Source organism: Nannospalax galili, unplaced genomic scaffold (assembly GCF_000622305.1).
Source record: "Nannospalax galili isolate Female #2095 unplaced genomic scaffold, S.galili_v1.0 scaffold44, whole genome shotgun sequence".
Classification (NCBI taxonomy): domain Eukaryota; kingdom Metazoa; phylum Chordata; class Mammalia; order Rodentia; family Spalacidae; genus Nannospalax; species Nannospalax galili.
This window is the reverse complement of record NW_008355789.1, coordinates 4,404,835-4,420,996: the sequence shown is the minus strand read 5'-3', so window position 1 is coordinate 4,420,996 and position 16,162 is coordinate 4,404,835. Positions and strand designations below refer to the sequence as shown.

The following is a 16,162-nucleotide window of genomic DNA, read 5'->3' as shown; positions in this document are numbered from 1 at the left end:
CCATGTGACCCCTGAGGAACAGATCCTCAAACGACCTTATGAGTAAAAATAAATTGGTTTATCTGGATCAACTGTGTGACCTTAAATACCCAAAAGGAAAGTATAACCAAAGATTAAAGGGCCAATACAATTTCATAAGAGTCCATATGTATAGCTAAAGGCTACATAACAAGCAACAATGTGAGACAGGTGATACCTTCTTTTGAGTTGTTGGCCATGGTGGCCATAGGGATTCCCAGATAGTAACTGAGCATAGAACTGGGAAAATGAACAGCATCTTGCTGCTAGATGAGTAACAGCTGACCCCCCTAAAACAAAGACCTCTAGATAGGCTGAGTAGATTCACCAGAAGGGCAAGTAGTGGGGAATGGCTGGAGGTGCCGACAACACAGCAGACAGTAGCAGGGATATCAGAGTGTAAGGGCTCTAGTGCGGCAGGGGAGGGGGGGAGGCTATGGGAGGGTGCCATCTGGGAAGTGGGTGTATAGTCGAATGAGATGGTTTGGGATGTTCTGTGTGATATATACACAAATGAAAATCAACAAATTTTTAAAAAATGTATTATATTTGAGGAGGAAGCATGGAAATTTACATCATGTTAATTAGTAGAGGTGATAAACATTACCACTGAAATCTACCCGATGACTTTATAGACATACACAGGTACCAAGGATCCAAGTGCAACCGATTAGGACTAGTAATAATCAGATACATACAGATTAGAGATGCATGCACCAACATCTCAGTGTTAGTAGCAAAAACAATGAGGCTGTCTGCAAGGAACAGTATATTATAAAATGAAATGGAGATCTTTTTAAAGGTTAAAAACTCATTCAATTTGGCGGGGCTTATACTATCATATTTTTATTGGCCTTTGTTTTTCTGAAGTAGCTCTCTCACCCCACGCCCCTGGCTCCTGCAGAATGCTCTGAGGCCCTGTCTGGAATGTAACAGACCCAGGAGGGACAGTCTACCCATGAGCTCACAAAGATGTTTGCTCTCAGCTTATTTGGCACAAGGAATCTGAGGCATTTTAAATATGAACTGTCAATAGGGCTCATCCCATGTCATTCTTTTTTTAAAAAAAATTCTATTCGTTATTATTTTTATGTGTATGAATATATTGTTTGCATGTAAGTGTTCCCTGGAACTACAGTTACATACAGTTATTAACCACCATGTAGGTGATGGGAATCGAACCCAGGTCCTCTGCAAGAGCAGCCAGTGCTCTTAACCACTGAGCCATCTCTCCAGCCTTATCCATAAACACCTGCCCTGTTCCAAGAGACCCTAAGAAGACGAAAACATGCTTACAGCAGCCATCTTTAGTTGCAAATACAGAAGGCCCCTTTCCCATATCAACCCACATTTTCCTTAGACAGCCCTCTGGCCTCTCTACCCTGCAGTCTCCTGCTCATCCTTCAATACCTAGGTCCCCCAGCACCTCTTTGGTACAACCTTCCCCACAGGCTGCTTCTTCCAGTGCTTGCAGAGCACTAAGGATGTCTCTCCATAACAATGCTTAAGATGGCTGTGACTATAAACATCTGTCCTGTCACCAGAGCTAGCCATGGGCTTCTGGGGGAGAAAGGACTAGGTCTTACAGTTATATCTCAAAAACCAAGCCCAGGCCCAGTAATGGGAAGTCCCACAATGAATATTTGAAGCCTTAATCAATGCCAGAACTATTGGAGACTCGAATCTCCCTTCTCTCTGCAACAGAAGTGTCAAGTTAGATGGGGGAACGGGGGAAGACCTGGAGTCTGAGAACCTTTCCTGGGCCCTGGCCTTACAGGACTTGGGAAAATTTTTGAATCTGGCTCTGCCTTGGCTTTCTCTACCATACAGATATCCCCAGGTCCCTCTCAGGGGATGAACAAATAAGGTGATGTACACACACCCAGAGTCTACCCAGCAGAAAGATCAACACAGGAACCCTGCTCAACCAGAAGTATGCAGCCAAAAGAAGTCCTAAGGAAAGAGCGAGAAGCCTCTGACTTGGTTCATAGGCATCATCACAGCGATGGGGAAGTCATCACCTCCCACCCCACAGGTCCTTCTGTGAGCTAGAGACTGTGCAAGGCTGAACTCTGTCCTGCCCCAGAGCAAGGCAGTGCTGTGACCAAGACACGTGGTTGTTATCTAAATGACAAACCCATAAGGGGCCACCAGGGCTGAGGCCGGGCCATCATCCCCTCCCTTCTTGTCTTGAACTGACCTTTTACACCATAAAGCAGAATACTGCTGACTCAGTGTTGTTAGTACAAAGTACACGTCATACAGCAGCATTAGAAGCAGCTGGGCCCCTCTCCGCTGCTGCACCCAGGTTTTATTAGGCCTTGATAAACAACAAGGTGAGGCCCTGCTAACACTTTGACAGCCAAGTTCAGGGTCAGAGGGAGAAGTGGAAGACGCGGGTGTTGAACTCATTGTGAGGAGGAACATAGCTCTGAGGAAAAGCCATTTGGGGGATATGGAGACCCGTTCCCTCTCACCCCAGCTGCTGGCTTGTTTCCTGAGTTGTTTAGATCTTGTCTCTGGGCCTCAGGTTCTCTTCTCACAACTGTGAAGACTGGGTTAGACCATCTGTAGATTCTTTATAGCTTGCCATTCTACAACTGCAAGTCTTAATGACAGAGCTGCCCCCCTGAGCCTCTCCTCTTCCATGTTAGCTGTCTGGCTAAGCTGATATCTGGCCACTCTTTGGAACATATGTGTGTGTATGTGTGTGTGTGTTGGGGGGGCGGTTACGTGTGGTCCTAGGTTTTGAATCTAGAATCCTCATACATGCTAGGCAAGCACACTACCACTGAGCTATAGTGTATATCACTGAGCCCTCTTTTTGCTTTTCATTTTGAGACAGGGTCTCATTAGGTTGCCAAGAGTATCCTTGAATTCACTCTAGGCTAATCAGGCCTTGAATTTTCTGTCCTTGCACCTGAGGCTCCCGAGTAGCTGGGTTACAGGGCCCAAACCACCAGGTCTAGTGGTGCCATATTCTTAAGAACATATTTACTACCCTCTGGTCAATAACAGCACAATCCAGGGACCTGGGGCACCTCGAGAGAACCTGGCTATCTCAAGACTTCCTCCAAGTGCCACTCCAATCTCATACCAACCAATCTCTCCTCCTCTTCTTAGTTCTAGTACCCCTTTAAAGTTAGATATCCCCCGTGAATCTTGGCAGGAGATCAGGGCAGTAACAGGTTGCTCTTATCTGAGTTCAGATATACCCCAGGATGGGGTGGGGAGAGGTAGCAGAGCTACACAGGCCAGGAGAGAAGTCCTTTTAGAAGCAAGCTCTCCCCACAGGAGGAGGAGGTGACACGGGGAGAAGGCAGTGTCAAGCACAAGGACAGCGAGTGGGCTCTGAGGACCACTGAAGTCCAGGAGTCACATCTCCCAAGGCAAAAACAAGCTCTGTAATTTCCCCAAGGTCAGCCAGCTAAGCTAGGACTAGTCAACACTCACACATGGGTCTGTGGGTTTCAGTCCACTTCTTTCCACTCAGCTCTGTTGACCTCAAGAATCTAATGAGGCCAGAAGATCCACTGTAGACTCCCAGAAACACAATTTTACTGTCACTTAGGGAATCACTGGCCCAGTAGATGTTATGGTACCTGCCTCCCTGTCTCATGGATTTCTTCCCAACTTGACACAGTTTCCTTTTCTTTTCTTCTTCTTTTTTTTTTTTCTTTTTGTTTTTGGTCTTTCTGAGACAGGGTCTCCCTATAGCTCCAGGAGGCATGGAACTCACCTTGTACACCAGGCTGGCCTTGATCTCAGAGATTTGCCTGCCTCTGCCTTCCAAGTGCTAGGATTAAAGGCATGTGCCACCATGCCCAGCTGGTTTTCTTTTCTTTTAAAAAAGAATTCCAGGGGCTGGAGAGATGGCACAGAAGTTAAGAGCACTGAATGCTCTTATAGAAGACTCAGGTTTAATTCTAGCACCCACATGGTGGTTAACAACTGTCCATAATTCCAGTTCCAGAGGATCTGACACCACAGGCATTGCGTGACATAGGTGCACTTACACACATACAAGCAATACACTCATGCACATAAAAAATTAAAATAACAAAATTATTATTATTATTATTTTTTTGTCTTTTTGAAGCAGGGTCTCCCTGTAGCCCCAGCTGTCCTGGAACTCACTATGTAGACCAGGCTGGCCTTGAACTCACAGAGATCCGCCTGCCTCTGCCTCCCAAGTGCTGGGACTACAGGCGTGCGCCACCGCGCCCGGCTTTTTACAAAATTATTTTTTTAAAAGGGGCTAGAGAGATGGCTCAGCAATTAAGAGCATTGACTGCTCTTGTAGAGGACCCAGGTTCAGTTCCCAGCACCCACATGGTGGCTCACAACCATTTTGTAACTACAGTTCCCAGGAATCCAACGCTTTCTTCTGGCCTCTGAGGGCACTGCACACAGGTGTACACATACATACCTGCAGGCAAAACATTCATACATATAAAATAGAAATAAGATTTTTAAAATTAAAAAAAGAAAGAATGAACAAATTACATTGTGTGTGTGTGTGTGTGTATGTGTAGAAGACAACCTGTGATGGTTTTCTCCTTCTACCATGTGGGTCCTGAAGGTTAAACTCAGGTCAGGCTTGGTGGCAATCACCTTTATCTGCTGAGCCATCTCACTGGACCCTGGACATAGTGTTCTTTGCTCCTTCTCCAGAACTTGCCACAAAATTGTAGGAAGTTCTGAGATCAGTGAGAAGGGAGAAGTGGGCCTCCCTGTCCTTCCAGAATTCTAAATAGATAACCACACTGTCCCTCTTCCCCCATATAGAGATGGTTAGTGGGGGAAGGGTGGCATGAGATCAAATTACCTCACTGGAAGGCTGACCTGTTTAGAGGAAGAGTGTCACAGGTGGGCAGTTTGAAGATCTTCTCAAGGTTTATGACAACGAACAATAGGGTCTTCCTGGGCTAGGGACCTTGAAAGATCCGGGTCTGAGAGATTCAGTATCACAAGAAGGAAGCTTTAGGAAAGGAGTCAGTCAATGAATTAATTATTCAGAAGCATGACCCAGATTCTGGGGGTGAGGCTGGGTGAGAGGAGAGTTCACCCCATCCCACTTGCAGCAAGAAACTCAAAACACTTCTTGGGGAGATGACCTCTTGGCTACCCAAGTGGATCCATTTATGGCTACATGGCCAAGAAAAAAAAAGCTGAAGTTCGCTCATCCAACAAATATTTTTAGAGCTCTCCTTATGTCCTAGGCCCTCTAGGATTTAGATATGGCTGGAGTTCAACAGGCGAGGGAGATGATGAGGAGTCTGTACAGACCAGAAGCCCAAGCAGTGCCCCAACTCAGCCCGTAGTCAGTGGGCTGTGTTATCCGGGCAGGTTGCAGACTGCCGGGAGCAAGTTTCTCATCTGGAAGATGGGGGTGAATCCTGCCTAATGGTGAAGACGAAATGGTCTTCGTGAATGGCAAAGTGCAGTGGAGCATGATGTGAATGCAGCATTTAAACCGTAATCACATAACACAACACTTTCCCTGCCCTGGATGTGTAATCTGGAAATGTTTTGGAAGACGATCCAAGGTACCTATTTGGCAAACATCACATTCTCTGTAATTTGGGCAAATTGCATGTTTCTACTGGCAATGAAGATGGAGCTGGCGGTCAGTCCCTGTCTAAGGGTGAAGCTTGCCTGGACCTGTGTCAAGCTTAGACTGAATGAGTGAGCCAGGAGAGACCCACAATGCAACAGGGGAAGAAAACACGTGTCACTCAGAAACAAAACAAGACAGTTCATCCTCTCACAATAGGAGTGAGCTGGCCAGAAGGGCACACACGCCTCTCCCACTCAGACTTCAGACAATGGTGGAATTCACTGCTGGCTGCTGACCCTCCTCCAGCGACACACTTAGGTTGCTCTGTGTCTGCAGGAAGGGAGGCAGGGTTTCTCAGGCTAGGGCACACTGGCCAATCTGGACCTCTCTGCCTGGGCCTTTGCCCAACACTAGGAATCAGAACTCCACAGTGGTTCTCCCCTGTGTCTAATCAACCTACCCTCCACCTGCCATGGGTCCTCAGTACCCACCAAGCCAAACTCTGAAGGCTTCAACATGACACCAGCTGTCACCCTAGCCTTGGACTCTGGTGTCCCCCTGACTCTCACCCTCCCCCTTCCTTGCAATCAAATTGAGATCCTGCAAAGCCTGCCTTCTTAGCTCATAGTCCTAGGTGCTCCTGCAGGGAGAGGCTGGGTCTGTTCCCTTGTATCCTTCTAGCTCAGGGCACTCTGCAAGTTCCTCACCTTCCAGCAAAGGCAGACACAAGGTCTCAAAGTGTTCTCAGATTGAAGTCCATAGATGGGAGGCCAAAGAGGAGGAGAAAGAAGGCCAGAGAGCGTGCCCACAACCTATGGCCTGATTTTCCATTTAATACCAGTTGGTTCTGCACAACCTGGAGAAAGTCTTTCCAGACTGGGCCTCAGTTTCCCTGTTTGGTCATGGGGGGTTTACTCTAAATAATCACTCTCATGATGAAGTCTGACATTACAGAAACCAGATGAGCCTGGGACACAGAGGGTAGGAGGCCTGGTCCGTACATGTGTCAACCTAGGGCAAGCTCCCTGACTGCTCCAAGCCTGAGCCATGTTTATAAAATAGGGGGTATAAGCCGGGCATGGTGGTACATACCTTTAATCCCAGCACTCAGGAGGCAGAGGCAGGTGGATCTCTGTGAGTTAAGGCCAGCCTAGCCTGGTCTACATAGTGAGTTCCAGGCCAGCTGGGGGCTACAAGGAGACCCTGTCTCAAAAAAACAAAAATAAATAAATAAATAAATAAATAAATAATAAAAACATAAAACAAGGGGTATAATACAACTACCTGTCCCATGGGGGACTATGTGACAGAACTTCAGGGACCAGAAATCCCTCACTAAACTTGGAGTTAACATCCTTGAGCCAACAAATATCTATTAGCCACCTTTACTATGCTGGAATTGGGTCCAGTTCAGACTGGGAAGTTGGAGGGCAGCTCCTTGACCTGAAGGCTCTCAGGTGAAAGGCCTGTGAAGACACCATACCTCAGCTGGTGGTGGACCTGAGGTACCCACAAAGCACCAGCCTTGCTTGGGAGGCACAGGAAGCTTCTCAGAAAACACTATGTCCTAGACACCATAAGCTGCTTCAAGATGGTAGAGATGGAGCCAGGACAGAGGGAGTTGGTAAACAAGGCAAGATGGTGGGAATGGAGGGGCTTAAAGGCCAAGAAGACAGTCGGATGTTTCTGTAAGGAGAGTCTCAGCCAGCACTGCCTGGCTCTTATGACACTGCACCAGGACCACGGACAAGTAAGCCACCATCTATTCTGCCTATACCAGTCTTCCAGACTCTAAGCGTCCGTGAGCCCCAAAGACACAGAAAGCTATAAACAGGTCCAATCTCACAGTGGAGCCTGCAGACATGAAGATAGCACAATTACATTCTCACATCTCAATCCAGTGGTCCAAGATGCACTCTGAAGCTACTCTCTATAGAGGCTGCCTGGCCCAGTGTAGACCCCCCCCCCCGAGTCAAGAAGCTGGAACACCCTCAGAGCAGGATGGGGAGGTCAGAAGAGCTGGTTTGTTCAGTCACATATCACCAGCTAGAGCTCTCACATCCCTAAATGAATCTCCCTGCCTCTATCAACAGCCTGAGCCTGCTGGGTAACCTTGGAATCCAGAGCAAAGATAGAAGGCTAAGGAGGGAAAGGGAGGCCTCACCGGCACTTTCTCCAATGGAGTCTCACACACTTAGGTTTGAGGTCAAAAACCAAAGGCTCCCACATCTTTCTCAGCCCAGACCCAGCCTTCCAGAAGCCACTCATCACCGTAAAAGGGCCCCTCCACTGTAACTCACTCACTTGATTCTCAGGCATCACATGGGCTAAAGTCTTCCATGATGAGCCCCATGCTCGTGGCCATGTTCCTGTAAAGACAGAAATCCAACAATTAATGTCAGTTTCACCATCTTCCATCAAAGCCTCCTCTCTTCTGCCAAAGGTCACACATGACTCTAATCATGGCTGACTTTCCTCAGTGATTTATGATTTTGTGCCCTCTGTCTGACAAGCACAGTTTCCCCAGCAGGAGGAAATGCACAGTTTCCCTCTGTGCTTCAAATTTAGCACATGAAGAAAGAGAATTGAATAAAGTCTATTGTATGCCTCTGGGCACCCTTGAGCCTCACACTATCTTTACACTAAGAGTTTGCTTTAGTGTAAAGAGAAAGTGCCAGAATTCCTGAGACAGAATGAAATGAAATTCAACTGGTGTAAAACTTGTAACAAGTCACCCAAGGGTGATCTGTCCCATTGCCTAGGAAGGAAAGGTCCCCCAAATGCTCAACCAACTAGAAGTTGACCAGCTGAGCATGGCTGTTTCCTAAACAAATTATTCTATTGGCTTCTGGTGACCACCCACATGATTTGGTTATATCCTAATTGCTATTGTAGAAAATGCCTCTACACCTGCTTGGAAGACAGGGTTACAAAATGTTTCCAGTGACTCACTTTTATAATCAGAGAAAATTCAAATATCTAAGAGACAGCTTCAAGAGGAAAAGAAGCAGCGCAGATATGAAATCTCAATCTTTAAGAAGAGGTATCTGTACTTTGGGGGAGAGTGTGTACTGCTCAACAAAGCAAAGGACCTGCTTTTTCACACAAACATTCACAGGTGTTTTCTCTAGCACACAAAGAGGCATGCTGGGAGGAAGGATTCCCTACCAGATGCTCACCCCATTAACGAGAGAGAACTCATTACTGAGTGCTGGTCACATATGAAGTCAGCACCACCAGGACCAGACATGTTTTATCTCGGCTGCTCCATAGACTAGCTCAGAGGCTTGGATGCTACTTGCCCCAGCTCTACAACACAGCAGGACTCAAGCCCAAGCTGGGGTGACCCAGCACCCAGGGCCCTTCCAACCAATCTGAGGTGCCCTAGATGTGAACACCTGCTTGCAGCTGTGGTGGTCCACATACCCCGTGAGGTTGAAGCAATCACCTACCTTTTCAGGAGTCACCACCCTGTTCATCCTTATCCCCATTACCACGCTTGCAGCCCTCAGGGCCTGTGCCAGCTGAGGAACAGGCTGGCCTGCCTTGGCTACATTCTATCAACCTGAGCTGTAGGGTCTGTGCTGCTACCTCATGCCAAAAGTCAGAACAGCCAGAGCTTCCACACATCTGCCTTGCTTCTCAAGGGAAGCTTCCAGAAGCATGGGTAGGAGAGCTGGATGTCCTAAAGCTGAAGTCTACTGTCTATAACCAGAGTTTGAAAAATTAGGCATCATCTCCTCCTCTCTAGATCTCAGAAACCAGCCCATATATACCCTGTAAACAGCACAAAGGTAAGGGGCTCTCTGAGGTTCTGCTTGGGTTGTCTTCACAGTGGCATGGAGGTGAGTATATTTGGGCCAGGCCACCATTGTTCAGATTCCCACAGAGCCCTGGGCACACTGCGATCCAGCCACTCAAATGACCAACCTACACCTCCTGTCTCAGCAACAGCCAAACCTGCTCTGCACTCCCTGCACCACACATGATAGAAGGTCCCAGAGCCCAGTGCCACCAGGAGCCTCCGTGTTTTCATCTATAAAATGAGGAGCTTGACATAATTGGTGATTTCCTCACCAATGTCCCCTTTCAGCTGCTCACAGACCCTGATGTTAGAGACAGAAATGGTTGGGTAAGAGGTCAGGCAGGGAATTACCTATGGAACAGGATGGTTAGTATGTTCTGCCTCAATGAACTCTCTCAGCTTCTCTGGAAGAAGGTAGTAGTGTATCATGCGCCTGAACCAAAGTCCCAGTTAGCAGTAACCACAGCAATCCCTGAACTCATGGAGGAACAGCCTAAGTTCAGGCCCACACTTGTTTCCTGAAACAAAGCCTCCCTTTGAGATCAGTCAGAATGAAGAAACCTGCCTCCCAAGGACTTGCCATCATGCCAGTCCCAAGCCAAGAAGCAGAGGTCTCTCTGGTCCCCTGTGGACCCGATTTGGTGACCTCACAGATCCCAAGAGTGTAAGAAGCCCAAGAGCGAGGAACTTAGAGGTCTTCCTCTCTGACATCTCCATGCCTTCCTGCACAGAAGCAGGATCTCCCCTGAGGATTCTACACACCTAGACAGAGCCTGGAACTGACCAGGCACTAAGGAAATATTTGTTGAAAAAAGGAATGATTCAAGTCCAGGGATGTGACTCAGTGGAAGAGCACTTTGCTCATGTCCTGGTTAGATAGAGCTGTCAACTTGACACAGCCCAGAGTGATCTGAGGGATTCTCAATTGGGGGATTACCTCAATCGGATTGGCCTGTGGGGCATTTTCTTGATTACCGATTGACGTAAGAGGGCCCAGTCCACTGTGGGCAGTTATAGCTCCAGCAGGGGATCTGGGCTGTGGAAAAATCCAGCTGAGTAGAAGAAGCAAGCCAGGAAGCAGCATTTCCTGTGGCCTCTGCTTCAGTTGCTGCCTCTAGTTCCTGCCAACTTCCCTCAGGGGTGAACTGTCACCTGGAAGTACATGTTGAAATAAACCTTTTCCTCTCCTAAATTGCTTTGGGTCATGGCTTTTATCACAGCAATAGAAAGAAGGCCAGAATATCTGGCTTGCGCAAGGCACTGGGTTCAATCCCCAGTACCACTTTTTAAGTGGGTGAAGAGGGGAAATCAATGAATCCAGAACCTGGGGTGGTTCGGGAACGACTTGGTATGAGTTAGTAGAGACACATCAAGTCAGGTTCAACCCTCAACGCAGCACACAGTGAGTGAGATCTCCATGCTCCAGCCCCCAGGACAAAGGACAGAATCTCAGGTGCTGAGCCAGGTCTGGGATCTACTCCAGGCACTCAAAAGCTTCTAACAGAACAAAAGAAACGTCTGTTAAAGGTTTTCCTGTAGGATGGTCAACATCTCAGGCCTTACAGTCGAGTAAACAGATTCCTACCCCAGATCTGTCACTTGTGCATTGTTAGACGGCTCTGAAAAAAATTGTAACTTCCGAGCTTCAGTTTATCTAAAAAATGCAGCTAGAGGCTGAGGATGTGTCTCAGGTGTATAATGCTTGCCTAGCATGCCCAAAATTCCAGATTCCATCCCCAACGCCACATAAAACCAGGCGTGGTGGTGCAGGCCTATAATCTCAGCACTTGGGAAGTGGAGGCAGGAGGATCAGAAGTTCAAAGTCATCCTTGGCTACATAGTAAGTTTGGGGCCAGTTTGGTATACATGAGATCCTGTCTCAAAAAAAAATATTTTTAATGGAGTCACTGTCGATACCTATCATTTTGAAGGATGGTTTGAAGGTTAAATGAGATAATATGGTAAAGACTTAACCCATCATGAGTTCACAGCATGTGTGTAGAGATAACATAGCTGTTACTGTCTGCATTAGTCTTTGGCAGAGAGCATATCCGGAGCCCTCTGCCTAGGCTCCTCCTAACTAGCCAGATACCTCGGGCACACTGTTTGATCTTTGGGCCTCTGTTTCTTGGCACATAAAATGGGATCTATTATATAGATTAAATGAATTATGCAGGCAAAAACCTAGAAGAACAGCCATCACAAAACAAGCGCCACCGGGTAAGATGGACTAGAATTCTCCCCATCTCCTGGCAACAGATTCCAATAGTGCCCAGAGGACTCAAGTTCAGCTGCTAAGAGTTTCATCCTTGGTCACATTCACCGTCACAGAAGGTATGTATGTGCTGCATTCTGAAAAGTTCCAGGAGTATCTGATCCACATGGATGACACGGAGGGCTAGGTGGGGTGAGCTGAAAGCTGCCTACACTGGTGGACCACTGGGCAAGGGATGCTGGGCCAGGGAGGCTGGGCCAGGGAGGCTGACAGGCAGTCAGCGGTTCCTTTTCTGGGCCTTGATTCTTCAGAGCCTCCCTTGACTCTGAGCCTCCCCTGGAGCCTTCTGATGTACTCCCTTTTTACATAAGCTCATTTGAGTTTGGTTCCTGTCCCTAAACCGAAAATCCTCATGAACAACAGCCCTGAACAGATGGCTGCTTTATCACCACCAAATCTTACCAGGAAGAAGAGCCAGCTGTCCACCCTCGGTGAGACCCAGGATACCAGGGCAAAGCAAACAGGTGCAGCCAGGTGTCTGCAAACTGCAGGGAGGGGAGGCCTTCCTGGCACAGGAAGTCAGCAGAACCCAGCAGTCCTGCCCTGCCATCCGTGGCAGTGGCCGGGCCTCAGACTTGGCTCCTTTGTCGTGAGTGTTTGCAAAGTGGAATAAGACAAAGGGAAAAGGAGCTGGGTTGGTTTTCACTGACTTCAAAGTGGAACCCTCCCCCATCCAGACAGCTAGTCATATAGCTTTTTAGAAGAGGGAGAAAGGAGAAAAGAGGGAGGGGAAGTGGAAATTTCCTTGTTTGAAGTACATGACCCATTTGTAGGACCTTCTTCGACCTACAGCACAGTCCTGAGAGTCCATTTTCCAGGTAACGAGACTGAGGTGCACAGAAACCAATAACTGAACTCACCCATCTCATGACTCACAGCTCTTCCTCCCAAGGTCCTGGCCTCCTTCTAATTCCCCAGTCCGACTTTTCCTCCTCACATGGACTATTTCTGCTTTCACTCACCCCTGTGCTCAGAACAGTCAAAGGACAATGGTGATCTGCTGTTCTCACTTCTATTCCTGTGACAGCTGGTCAGAGATCCTCCCAGAGGAAGGGGCTGCCTGAAGATAGGATAGGCAGCGTCTAGGTACCCCAAGTATGTCCCAGGGCAAGATCCCTTTTCTCCACCTATGAGCTTTTAATCTTGGGGACTGATGAGATATCTCAGTTGCTAATGGTCACCACACAAGTATAAGGACCTGAGTTTGATTCCCAGCACATACGTGTATACAGCCAGGCATGGAGGCACATACTTATAGTACGAGCACTGGGGACGAGAGACAGATGATTACTGGGGTCACTAGTCAGCCAGCCTCGCCTACTTGGCAAGTTCCAGGCCAGCAAGAGACAATGTCTCACAAAACAAAGTGGGCAGCTCCTAAGAATGCTACCCAAGATTGACCTCTGGCTTCCACCTGCACATATACACAATTTTTTTTTGGTCTTTTTGAGATTAGTTCTTCCCAGCTGGCCTGGAACTCACTTTATAGACCAGGCTAGCCTCAACCTCGCAGAGATCCACCTGCTTCTGCCTCTTGAGTGCTAGGATTAAAGGTATACATACCTGGCTCAGGAGAATTTTTAATCTCCAAGAGCTCTCTGAAAATCTAAAGAGACTGCATCTATCAGTGCATTTTAATCCAGATACACTTACCAGAATTCCATGGAGAGTCTGTTTGTTCTGTTTTTGGTTCCGGGCTATCTGTCCCAAGAGACTCTAACTTAGCAGGTAGAGAATGCAATGCAAGCACAGGGCACCATGCTAAACAAAAGTTATCTTTGTTTGGTCCCACTGTCTGACTACCTTCTAGGCCAGCACCCAAAGATAATCTATTTTTAGATAGTGACCCACACCTTCAAGTGGAGTCTCTTAATTCCCTCCAGGAAAGGAAGTTCTACACCTTCAGGTGAGTTTTTTTAAAGGGCTTTAGAGGATCTGAAAATAATAAAGTCTGGCCTGATAGCAAAAACCAAGAAACAAATGGAATGGCCTTCACCATTGACTATGCGGTGAGCACACCCTACCACCTGCCTTACAGTTCCCAGGGAGCCCAGCACCATAAGTACCCAGAAGTCACCCAACTAGTGGAGGAAGGCCTGTCCAGACACAAACATTGCCTGGCACAGAAGGAGACACAGCCAGAAACGGAAGTGGGAGCTTCCAACATTTATCAGAGAATGAAACTGGAAGCTGTGATCTGGAATATGAAAATCCTCCTGACCACAATAATGTCAAGAAGACAGCACTTGGCAGGGCCAGGAGTGCGCCTATGTGTGCAGGGAAGGCCAGTAAGCCACACCCAGGGGTCCTTACCTGCAGACTCCTGCAGGAAATGAACCATGACCCGGAGCCTGCATACAGCCCAAGGCTTGTCACTTTGGGCAGCAGCTGACCCCATCACAGGAATTCCCCAGGCAGGTACTTCCCGCTCTTTTCCTTTTTTTCTCTCTGCTAGTCAAGTAATAAAAGAACCTGGCTGATCTATCCTCGTGATTTGATCTGACTCATTCCTACTGGCTGGTGTGAGGTGGTGACATGGGGTACAGCACCGCCTGGTGTTGGAGGGGTCTGCAGTAAACCCCAGGGACCCATGACAACAGGACCAGCCAAAACTCTTAAGAGATGGAAAGACCATGGGGTCCCACTTCTTGCTTCTAGTCCAACCTGGTAGGCATGTGCTGTATGTTCCAGCTGGAACCATGAACAACTGTGAAAAGAACAGCAAGTGGAACTGTGGAGATGGCTCTGTGGTTCAAGCACCTGCCACACAGCATGAGGGCTGGCCTGGAGTTCCCATACCCAGCACTATATAAGTTCTGGGCACGTGTTGCAGCCCCTTGTAATCCTAGCACTCAGGAGGAAGCAATGGGCCACCCAAGCAACCTGGCTAACTAGACCGGCTCAATTGGTGAGCTCTAGGTTAAGTGAGAGCCCCTGCCTCAACATACAAGGTAGAGAGCAATGGAGGAAGACACTAAACAGCAACCTCTGGCCTACACACACCTGCCCACACACATATACACACATACACACACATATACACACACCTACACACACACATACACACACATACCTACACACATAAACACACATACACACATACACACACATGCACACACATACACACATACACATACACACATGCACACACATGCACACACATACATGCATACACACATGCACACACATACACACATACACACATGCACACATACACGCATGCACACACATACATGCACACATACACACACATGCACACACATGCACACACATATGCACACACATACACACATGCACACACATACACACATGCACACAGATGCACACACACACACACACACACGAGGATGAAAAGGAGGACAAGGAAGTGAGGACAGGATGCAGAGAAAACAGAAGGAACGGTACTTATCGTGAGACCTTGGAAAAGTTGCATCAGCTCTGAGGTCAGGTGTTGTGCTTTGCAAGGATGAGCGCTAACTCATTTATTGGTTACTTTTCTCATCACTGTGACAGAATTCCTGACAGAAGCAACAGAAGGGAGGGAAGGGTTTATTTTGGCTCACAGTTTAAGGGATACGGTCCATTCTGGCAGGAAAGGCATCGCAGCTGGGTCTCCATCTGGGGTGGCAGGAGATTGACACGTGACTTGTTACGGCTTGAGGATCAGGAAACAGAGGGCTCCAGACAGAACTAGAATCCTCGGCCCAACCCCTACAGTCCATGAGGTCTGCCAGCTAGGCCTTGTGTCCAAAAGGCTGTAGAACCTCAGAAAACAGGGCCGCCAGCTGGGCACCAAGTGTTCAAACACACAAGCCCTGTGGGAGACATTTCACATCCAAACCATAACAACTAAGATGCTAGGATAAAAGTTGCCATATGTCAGCCATTTCTAATGATCCTGGAACTGGGCACAGAGCACTGGCATGAATCTTTCCATTCAGTTCTTCCAACTTGTGAGCAGGAACCACACTCTCACTTCACATGAGGACATAGAGACCAGGAAAATTAAAGCACCTATACAAAGTCACATATCTCAGAAGACCAGAGCTAGAACATGTGCCTGGCCAGGCACACTCCAGAGTCCTAGCCTCTGCTTGGTGGTCTGGGATACAGCAGGTGCTCAAAATATACCCGTCTTCCCTCTAGGAAGCAGGGAGCCTAAGGAAAGACTGCTCCACTCTGGAAGCTGGTGAATGCTGAACCAGGGCTGCTGGCTTCTACCCAGGAGGCAGATGGAGAATGGGTGGATAGGGTATAAGAAAGCTTTCTGAAGTAGGCAGGGCTGGAGCCAAGTTGGGAGGAGGAGGAGAGAGAAGGGAAGTGTTGCAGAATCAAAGCAAAGTGCTGGAATGGGCTGGGGGTGTGGCAAGGTGGTGGGGCTGAGGATGCCATTGAGGCAGGCCAAGGTGGAGGCTGAAAGTGGGACCCGCCTGGAAGAGGGGTGGGGGTATCTGAGTCTTTCTGTTGGGAAAAATTCTATGGGGACCTCTGTCACCTGCATCCC

The 16,162-nt window shown here is 48.0% G+C and overlaps 1 protein-coding gene across 10 annotated transcripts in view; it reads right to left on the bottom strand.

Annotated features, from left to right (window-relative positions):
- Mical2 (microtubule associated monooxygenase, calponin and LIM domain containing 2) overlaps positions 1–16,162 on the bottom strand; it is a 147,814-nt gene that overhangs the window by 113,553 nt on the left and 18,099 nt on the right. For all 10 annotated transcript variants that reach the window (XR_003847103.1, XM_008853491.2, XM_008853489.3 and 7 more), the window contains exon 2: positions 7,883–7,947. The gene's annotated coding sequence lies outside the window, so the exon portion shown is untranslated. The remainder of the gene's footprint in view (positions 1–7,882; positions 7,948–16,162) is intronic.